This window comes from Trachymyrmex septentrionalis, unplaced genomic scaffold (assembly GCF_001594115.1).
Source record: "Trachymyrmex septentrionalis isolate Tsep2-gDNA-1 unplaced genomic scaffold, Tsep1.0 scaffold87, whole genome shotgun sequence".
Taxonomy (NCBI): domain Eukaryota; kingdom Metazoa; phylum Arthropoda; class Insecta; order Hymenoptera; family Formicidae; genus Trachymyrmex; species Trachymyrmex septentrionalis.
In genome coordinates this window covers 4565313-4574935 of record NW_017306059.1, presented here as the reverse complement: position 1 = coordinate 4574935, position 9623 = coordinate 4565313, and the positions used below count along the sequence as shown (strand labels likewise).

At 37.3% G+C, this 9623-nt stretch overlaps 1 protein-coding gene across 1 annotated transcript in view; it reads left to right on the top strand.

Moving 5' to 3' along the window:
- The first annotated feature begins 5193 nt into the window (after window positions 1-5193).
- Window positions 5194-9623, top strand: part of LOC108755381 (bifunctional heparan sulfate N-deacetylase/N-sulfotransferase) — a 123910-nt gene continuing 119480 nt past the window's right edge. Inside the window, exon 1 of the mRNA XM_018498329.1 lies at window positions 5194-5909. The gene's annotated coding sequence lies outside the window, so the exon portion shown is untranslated. The remainder of the gene's footprint in view (window positions 5910-9623) is intronic.

The following is a 9623-nucleotide window of genomic DNA, read 5'->3' as shown; positions in this document are numbered from 1 at the left end:
TATATATATATAATTATTTTAAAAGTCCAACAAAAATATTTTCAGATTTATATTCGTTTAAATTTTTAAATACTTCAGAAAAACTGTTCTTTCACGAATATCTTTATAATCTCTTTCTACTACTTTTTCAAAATTGTTAAAAAGTTTCTAAAATTACTTGTAAAAATGCTGCTTTTAGTTAAATACGTCCCACTTTTAATAATACTAAAAACTAATCATACTTCAATTATTTTTTATAATTGTAGAAGTATGTTCAATTTTATTGACCAAAAATCAAAAGCAACACTGTTAAATGTTCACTGTTAAATTCTCAAGTTTCGCGAAACAATACGAGCTTTCGAAGGTAGGAAAATGATATTCTTACCGAATACTTGTCTACATATAATACGGCGTGAGTTTGGCGTGCATTATCAGATATAATAATAGACCAACTTACATAAAACAATTGAAACTCTACCTTTTCTTTAAGTAAGCAGAATTCAAAGAAACGAAGGGAGAAAGCAATTGGGAAAAACGATGTCTGCATCGTGATTTTAATTGGCCGTGACGATAAACGTAGCACTCAGCAAAGTAGGTAATAACGATTAAAAGTCTAATCGGCTGAAAACTTGTTAACTTTCGCGAAACTGCCAGCATGGGATTCCATCTCACACCGAGCGTTAGCTCGCATAATAAAAGATCTTGGAAGCTGAAGAGAAAATCGAGAATATATTCTAAGGCAGAGAGAGATGACTCGAAATCAATCGTAGATTGGCATAACACGGTGGTTTGTTAGAAAAGAAAAGTTAATTCATAATTATTATACAACAGTTTTCCATAATTACAACCAAACTTCAGTGATTATGCACTAAATATCTGAATATGATTCTATGCCTTTTCCCATATGAGATAAATGATTTCTTTTTTATACTTAACGTATACACTATTAGACATAAAAAAGCAATAGTTCAAACTCAATCCTTCGAGTGAAATAATACTTTATTATTTTTAACTTCCATTTATGTCAAAATCAATCCATTTCTATGATTAGCTTTGAAATAAACAATGTTCATATTAATACATGCACACTTAGTAAATAATAAATTAAATTAGAGTCAAATTTTTAATACATTCTTAAATTAAATTATTTAATTATTAAATTAAGTTATATTGAGTGAAACCAGTAGTAACTTTTAGAAATGATTAATAATAATTCAAATTGAATATAAGTTGACATTATGGATTTAACAATTATGTACAAAAATACCAAGAAAATGTAGATATTCTTTAAATATTTACACGTTAAAGAATCTTATATGAACTGTAATATCCAGCACGCTGTACGTCTAATCCTCTCTCTTTTTCTCCTGATATTTTCCATTCATATGAATTCAAGTATTACTATGATCTTCTACCGACGATTCGCGCCAAGCATCCGCGAACGTGATACTCCGAAATTCAAGAACATAATCCGAATCCCGGGAGCACAATTTGAGATCCGGCAACTCGTGTTCGCGCAAGAAAGAACTTGTAGGGGAGGAGGAAAGGACGACTGAGTGTCACGCTCCGGTATAAAATGCTCGCACTTAGCACCTTATGCCGGCGTTTCTGCGATCCGAGAGAACGAGAGAGTCGCGGGAGACGTATCGGATGCACGACGAGAGCTCGAGGTTTTAGCGAACATCTGCCGGGCGAGCTGATTTCCAGCCGACGATAAGACCTCGAAATGTGGCCGAGCCCGGGGCGGCTAGTATAGCCACGCCAAGATTCATTAGTTAACCTCGTGGCTCGGAGTATTTTTGCAGACTCATTTCATAGCGTAGCCCTTGCACGTAGCCACGTAATACAACGGCATCGCGCCGTTGAAGAATTCGGAAAAATGCGAGGGCGAGAGAGAAAAATAGAGATTGCGCGACTATTGGTTTGAATATCAAAAGGAGTACCGTATTCGTAGAAGCGCACGATAAAAGAGAGAGAGAGGTTCTCTTTCACGAGGCGAGATATCGGCATAATATCGAAGCGAAAGGCGCGACAATCGTTCGTAAACTTTAAATTGCCTCGTGTTGCGCGAGATATCGTAAAGCCGAACGGATAAGCGCGTGACATACGAAATTACATCGTCTAGCAGCGCAAATCGGTATTTTTGCTACGCTCGAATTTGTACACTTAAAAAATACTGAAAGGTACTTATTCACGATTATTCCCTCGTGCATTAAAAAACAAATCATATCGGTTTGTATTTCACAGGAACGTCACATAGTTGAAATCAATCGAACGATGCTAGAATTGGCTGGATTTGGGAATTCAGGCCAATCATATTTGATTGCTGTTCACCCATTTTTTCCACTGAGAGAGTATCTATTGATACATGTATGTATATATAATTTATACAACGAGATTCGAGAAATACGTGCGCCGACTAACTTTTAAAAAAAAAAATTTCGCCCCAACAAACTTTATCTTTCGATGAACGATATACACACAAAAATAAAGAGTAATCGAGCGAATACGATTATAATTCTCGAGAGCTATAGAGGGTGTATCGACGCGTGAGAATAATAGGTGTAGAGTTATCTCACACTTCCTATCCGAAACGGTTCAGTCAGCTGGAATAATGCATGATTAAAACTCGTTTAAAATATAAGGTAGATATATTAGAACTAATGCACTACTGAAACTGCAAAATGATGATTATAGAACTGATAAGGGAAATTCCATCAGACTTTGAAATCGTATCGTCGAGAAAGTTAAATCGACTCTTTGCTTTTGCGAATTTACATTACAGCTATTTAATTATTAAATATTTAGTGTCAAATACAGAAGAGAAAATTTATCTCTGAAACACGAAAGAAAATATATATATATATATATATATATATATATATAAATTATTCGATAAATTTGAAATGTTTTAAACATCACGTTTAACGAGACAGTTTGACAAGATCGGTCCAGAAGAAACTCGTGCAAACTGTTCGTCCTAATTTTCGTTAAAAGGAAGTCTCGACAGGAATTTATCGACAGATATATCGCTGAAATTTTATCTCTATAAATCTTCATTATTTTTTACTGAACTGTATAATTACTGTAAACGTATATCTTTTTCCAAGAATAGCACTTTTTTTCCAAATAGTTTTATATAGAAGGAACGTGCTAAAATATTTAAAATGTTAGTTAAATAAATCTGAAAGTAATTTTGTTAAATCAAAATAAATATGTAGGATGTTCAAGCTAGTTACCAGAATGTTAAAATTTTTTATAGAATAGCTTGTTTTGCTTAATTATTTTACATAATTTCGGCAGTCCAACAGAATTATTTTCAAATCCACACTGTTAGAAATAAAATGTTAATTTTAACTTAAAGACGTGTCTTTAAATTAAAATTAACATTTTATTTTTACTGTATATTTAGCTAAATTCTTACATGCTACAGCAAGATCGTTCTTTCCATGCACAATTATCTGAATTACATAATTCTACACGAGAGAACGCTCTTGTTGAAGTACACACTTCAAAATTTAATTAAATACAGGTCTGAAAATAATTTTGTTAAGTCATCAAAATAATTATGCAAGACACTTAAACTGATTAGGAGAATACCGAAACTTCTTGCAACTCATTCTAACCAAACTTGAGTGTTTTACAGAATTACTATTTTCAAAGATCAATAAAATTATTTTTCGATCTCTAATAAAATTTTTAGATACTTTAGTTACGGAGCAGTTTTTTTTCTGTCTACACTGAAAAAGAATTATTCATTTGATTAAATTAATTTAGTTGGCCTCTATTCCTTTCCACGAAGAATGTATGTATTTATAAGTTAAACATATATTTAACTTAAATACATACATTCTCCAATAAAAGAAATAAAGAAGACTCAGTTAATTTAGTCGAATAAACATTTTTCTTTTAGGAATAGATATATACGTTTAATAAATATACATTTTCCGAGCCGCTGTGGTTATCGATAAAAAAGATGCTGTAGTTAATGGAAATCAATTCCCTTTTTTACGCTAATTAAACCGTTGTGAAAAGCCGCGCGAAGAAATAGCGTGTCACGTGCACGTACACCGACGCGCGCACACATTCATACACGTACATACGTGTGCACGTAAGCTCGACCGGAGCACCGAGTTCGCGTATGCGATAAACTCACCTACGCGTTTCTACGTGACATAACATACGAGTGCAAGAGAACGATCCGTCGTCCGTCCAGCGCCTACGATTCTCCTTCGCATTTGCGACAGCCGCAATCGGCTCGCCGCGAGTGCAAGAGCGTAGTACATCAATATATGAAGATCGCGAGGTGATGCGTTTGGGCGCGACCGCGTGCCGAGTTTCGCGTGCGGCGCATGCGCGCGCATTCCGTTTATTCGTGCTCTCTCTCTCTCTCTCTCTCTCTCTCTCTCTCTCTCTCTAACCGACAGGCCATCGCGTGGCAAGCTTCTTCATAGTGACAACGAAGAAGCTTCTTCTCTCCGTTTCACCAGTGCACCTTCGCACGTAGTGCACTCTCACTCATGTACGTCTTTGTCGCGCCGCTGGATGCATTCGTTATCCTTTTCACAGTGACGTTTCTCTCGGAACACCCAGCTCTCTCTCTCTCTCTCTCTTTTACTCTCTCTCACTCACTCACTCACTCACTCACCTGCGCCATCCTTGTCAGGTCATCCGCGCGCGTCGCAGCTCTCTCGCTTCAACACGAGTCGCAGTCTCCGTCCCACAAACTCGTCACCTGCTCTCGTTCTCGCTCTCGCCGAGTCTCGCGCATCTTCGTCCTTCTCACACGTCGCACTACCGCTCTTTCGTTCGTCCCACTCGTGCGACCGTTACAACAACGGATCTCTTTGTCCTACACTCGTACTCTTTCTCTACTATGGCCTCTGCGGGGAATGGTGGAGACTGGAGTCACGGAAGAAGTCGGGTGGTGGGGGAAGCCGAGTGGGTAGCCGAGTGGGAGCGAGCACGACCGAAGGGAATAACAGTGGGAGAGGGGGAAACGGCTGGCGGGCTAGTGGGGGAAAGGCAGAGTGTGTGGAGTAGCGGGGTGATCAGGGGTGATGGCCGCAGCGAGGGAGAGAGAGAGAGAGAGGGAGAGAGAGAACGAGCGCGAGAGGGGCGGACGACCCCTCTAGCCGCTAGCCGGGCGATGCCACTCAACTGAATCCCCGCTCCGTTCTCGGGTTCTCGCGGCAGTCCGACGCCGGTCGCGCAGTCAGCATGGCTGGGTTTTCACGCAGTTTTTCGCCGGTCTTCCCGTGCTGAGGGCCTCGGAGTAACTACTCGAGTAACGTCGCAACACTCGCTCGCCGTTGTGCGTGGCGTCGATCTCGCGCACTCCGACACGTCGCTACGTCTCTCTTCCCATCGCGCGTAGTGCCCTGTCCGACTTGCACGTTTGACCAGGAACGAGAAGCCCGAGAAAGGACGCCAGATGCTTGAACCTAACCTCCAAGCGCGAAGACCGCCCCGAGGGATCACGCTCGCGGCCGCGACTCGCGTCCAACGTGGCTTCCGTCCCGCCGATTTTATTACGCTGTGCTAATCCCACAGGGGATCTCCGCGATCTCTCGCAATCGATTGTATGCGATATACTCCTCGATATATTTCTCGCGACGGGTCGAGTGGAACTGAGAGAACAGAAATGAGCGCTGAGAAATTCCGCGCGTCTTCATTACGAAACTCTCCGGGAGGCATCTCGATTGTGTCGTGTGGTGATTAACGGCGAGAGGGACGAAGGAGAGGCAGACGCGGTGCGGCAAATGACAGTGCAGTGAGAGAAGGGCCCAAGCGATTCGTGGACAGAAAGAGAGGCTCCGCTCTGGGCATCAGGCAGTAAATTTTTACCTTGAGGGAAGAAGAAAGAAGATTCTCGGAACTGTCCCTCGTCTCGGAGAAACCGACCGAAATTCTGTGGAATTTTCCTAACGGTGAGTAAGGACTTGGGATTGTCAACAAACCCGCTTCGAAAATTCAACGTAACAGTTCCGGAAGAGTGATGTATTTAGGTTTTGTTTACTGCCGGACTTTTAAACGCGCGTCATTCAATCGACCGAGACGATAAGGCGCGCGCATAAATAATGATCGCGACGCCGATCGTAAACAAACCGCCGTACTTTTCAAACACGTGACGACTGACGTAGCAAGTATGCGTGATTGCAGATACGATTATTATTATCAGAACCGATGCCAGATGTTGAGTGCAAGGAATAAATAGAACGATTAGTCCGTTTAATTATCAATAAATATCATCGATCTGTATTTTCACTGCGCATCTGCGATCGACTAGATTTCTAATTTTTTTTATCGTCTCAGTTAAACGCTGTTTCGTATCAGATAAATAAAATTTCGTTAACATCGATCACATTGTATAGCAAACGACACACAGCGATTCTGTTATCTGTTATTTTCTGTGAAACATAGTCTTTTTTTTTTTTCTCTGTTTCTTACTCCGTGTATTATCGGCACTTCCCGCTCATTTAGTTATGTAATACGTATGTTAATACATTTTGTTTTTATTTCTATTTTTGTTGTATACTGTGAAAAAAATTGTTCAGTTGACTAAATTAGTTATTTGACTAAATTAATTTAGTTATTTTTATTTCTTTCGTTGGATAATGTACTCTCTAAAACTTTTATAGAGCGATATCTCGTTCTTAAAGATTGAAATTGAGCCATTCTTTTTCAAGGCTGGCTTAATTTTCACTCTTTAGAATAATATGGCAAAAATATTTAGAGAGTATGTATTTAAATCAAATACGATAGAAAAATAGAAAAAATTATTCATTTGATTACATTAACTTGTTTTTATTTCTTATCTTTTTATTTGAGTCAAATATGATATATTTGATTTAAACACATACATTCTTCATCGAAAGAAATGAAACTAAATTAATGTAATCGAATGAATCATTTTTTTTCAGTATACTTGCAATGTGTATCAATTATATTTAAACGCTTGAGTGGATTTTATTCCAGAGTGTTTAATAAGTGGTGATTTTCTCTTTCTCTCTCTCTCTCTCTTTCTCTCTCTTTTTTTTCATTCCGTAAGTCGACGCATGTGCGTCACCAACACATATACTTTTACGAGAAATAAATTGTCTTTTTTATCTCGGAGCCACGGAAGCGATAACTAAGATTCTTCATTTTACTTGTGCGTTTATGCTATTCATTTCCAAGAGCCAAAGTTCGAGACTTCAATCTTGAAGTACGCTCAATAGTAAAGCTTGAAAATCGTTGCCGAGCGAACAACTTCGCTGACACGTTTGTTGCGCGTCATAATTTCGATGAACCTAACACGGCAGAGAGTGAGAGAGGTGGAGAGGCGTCGCGTAGTCGCGAGTTCGCATCATTAAGCCGCTGGCTGCAGATTCTTGGATAACGTCGACCTCCACGTCATCGGGATCGGGAGGAAGACGAATGCGCCGCAATAATGGGACCGTAATTCCACAACTAGTTCGTGGTATTAAGCCGCGACCGTCGCCGCCGCGAATAGTCCGTCTTCATCATGATGAATTTAATTAGCCGTGACTTGCGTAATTAAATATTCGGTCGTGCACGCGAAAGACACGCGCTCTCACCTCCTCCGATATTCCTGGCAAGCGACAGCGTGTGTGTGAATAGAAATAAATTCCACGGCACATATTTCGCTTAATATATTAAGCGCCACAATTTTCTTGGAACACTGAGAGAAAAATTTTTGGTATCTGTAATTATAATTAACATATGTGTTATTAATTATAATTATTATTGTTACTGCTAGAATAGTTAGTAGTTAGTAATAATAATTATGTATAGAACTTATGAACAAATATATACAATTGACACTTGGAAATGTGACTGCAATTAATATTTAACAGACAGAAAGACTCTTCATATACAAAATAAATAACAATAAAACATTACAAGTTCCGGCTACCGGATTGAACCTTCTTTAGACATTATCTTATCACTAATTTTGTACAACAATTTTTGTGTGAATTTTGTGATGTTTTATAATATATTTGAATTTAAATTTTTTTTTTAGTTTTATTTTTTTTTATTTGTAATTTATTCTTTTTAATTGTGTTACAATTTAAAATGTGTCTGACTCTTACCTTTGTTTATTGTTATTTATTTACTATAATAATAATTATTATTATCACAATAACAGTTCTAATTATTATAATATGACTTATAATTTATAATCACTTTTGGTTATCAATTATACATACTCATATAGTTATTATTACTAATACTATATCAGTAATAGTCGTAATTAGACATGTAATTACAAATATCAAAAATTTTTCTCTTAATGAAATGATATAGAATTGTTTTTGAATGATACAAATTAGTACAAATTAATTTTCCCATTTATTCATGATCTTTTTTTGTCTTGAATGAAATGGTTCTTCCGGTTTAATATTAAATAATATTAAATATAGTTTTTCTTTTTTGAAATAGCACATTACGAAATTATCTTTAATGATACGAAGACCGATATACGTGACTGGTACTGAAATAGTATACATAGTACAGTATATCTAGAGACACGACAGTAATGTACGTTATATTTAGATTTTTAGTGACAATGTATATATAAGACGATCAAAATAATTTAATTTGGTGCAAAACAGGTACTATTATTCTAATTCATCCATTTAATTTTGCTCTTGCTAACTTAATAAAGATTTTTGCGCATATATATTTATAATCGATCTTATTTTAGGTGTGAGCAAACAAAAAGAGCGCGGAAATGACTGAGCGCGGAATTTATTTCTAATTAATTATCCGTTTCAACGCTTTCAAATTATCAGAACGAATGATAACAAATCGATATTGACAATAAGACATCGTAAAAATAGTTCTAAATGAAAACCAGTAACTCAAATTGATCTCTGTTAACGATGTAAAATTATTTTTTTGTAATCAAAAGAGGAAACGTCATATGATATTGTAAAATTAGATTGATATTGAAGTAATGGCAAAAAAAGTAATGATATGTACATTGGTGCTATAACAGATCGTATCATATTTTGCATGACACAGCGCATTCACTCTGATGTATTCGGCGTGGATTTTATGCTTTCTCATGATGCGGATGGTTTACTAATAACGACATATTATGTCCCATTGCTTTCCTAGCCATGTCTGGAAACATATTTTCCGCGCTGGCATGGTCGCCTTTAAACGCTGCTCGCCTTTAATGCAACGTCGTACGAACCCTCGTCAGGATCTACACCATGGGGATGTAGTAAAAATTCCACGTTTGTAGAGTACTTTTCAGAGAGAGGAAGCGAGAGAGAGAGAAAGAGAGAGAGAAAGAGAGAGCGAGCAGGGTAAGGCGAATAGGTTGGAAAAAGTTGAACAAGGAACGTCCGCACTAATACATAGTAGGAGAGATTCTGAAGGCACTGTTTTTAGCCAGGTAAAACGCGGATTCAGCCTGTAGCTTGTTTTCCTATTTCTTCATTTCGTTTAAGTCACATGTGTCTACTACATTTTATAGCGACATTATGAAATAGGATTAAAAACCAATGGAACAACCACCGGAATTTGTACCAATCTAAAACGATCATTTATATAGAGCGAATAATAGGAAGATTTCCAAAATGAATTAATATGAAATATAACTTAAATTAATTTATATATATATATATATA